This window comes from Octopus bimaculoides, chromosome 16, assembly GCF_001194135.2.
Source record: "Octopus bimaculoides isolate UCB-OBI-ISO-001 chromosome 16, ASM119413v2, whole genome shotgun sequence".
In the NCBI taxonomy this organism is placed as follows: Eukaryota; Metazoa; Mollusca; class Cephalopoda; order Octopoda; family Octopodidae; genus Octopus; species Octopus bimaculoides.
Genome location: NC_068996.1, coordinates 4,084,378 through 4,085,352, shown reverse-complemented (window position 1 = coordinate 4,085,352; position 975 = coordinate 4,084,378).

The window sequence follows — 975 nt, the reverse complement described above, 5'->3', positions numbered from 1 at the left end:
TATATATATATATATGTATATATATATATATACACATAACACATATGTGTATGTAGGTATGTAGGTGTATATATACATGTGTATATATGTGTGTATTTATATATCAATCTATATATATTGATATGTATATATATATATATATATATATGTAAGTATATACGCATATTTATATACATATGTACATGTATATATATATTTATATATATATATATTTTTATATATATATCACTTTGCTTTACTTGATAGCATATATATATATATATATATTTATATGCATATATGTTTATGTATGCATATATGTGCATATATATGTGCGTGTGGTGTGTGGGTGTGTGGGTGTGTGTCCCTGTGTCTATGCATATGCGTATATGTGTGTGTACGTGTGTATATTTTATACAGATGTGGGCTACTCCATGCATACGTATACACGTATAAACATTTGTAAAGGCATATGTATATCACACGCGCGCACGCGCACACACAACATACATACCCGCATATACATTCAGACGTGTTCATTTATACTCATACATTGATAAAGGGTCTTTGTGTGTGTGTAGGGGTGTGTGTGTGTATGTAGGTGTGTCTCTGTCTGTGTGTAGGTGTATGTGTGGGATTTGTTGTATGTGTGTGTAGGTACTTGTGTGTGTTTAGATGTGTGTGTGCGATTTATTGTGTGTGTGTGTGTATGTCTGTGTGCGCGTGGTTTGTTGTGTGTGTGTGTAGGTGTATGTGTGTGTGTCTTTGTGAGTAGATGTCTGTGTGCGTGCGATTGTGCGTGCGAGCGTATTTCTGTGTTATATGCCTTTTTCTATATTTCTGGTTGTTTTGTGTTTTACTCCGAGTTGAAGAAGAAATTGATTGTCGCGTCGGCCTTAAGTACTTTGGTTCAGCTTTCCAGAATTTTTAAACTTTCTATCCTCCTCTATCATCCACCCACCACCACCACCGCCGCCGCCACCACCACCACCACCG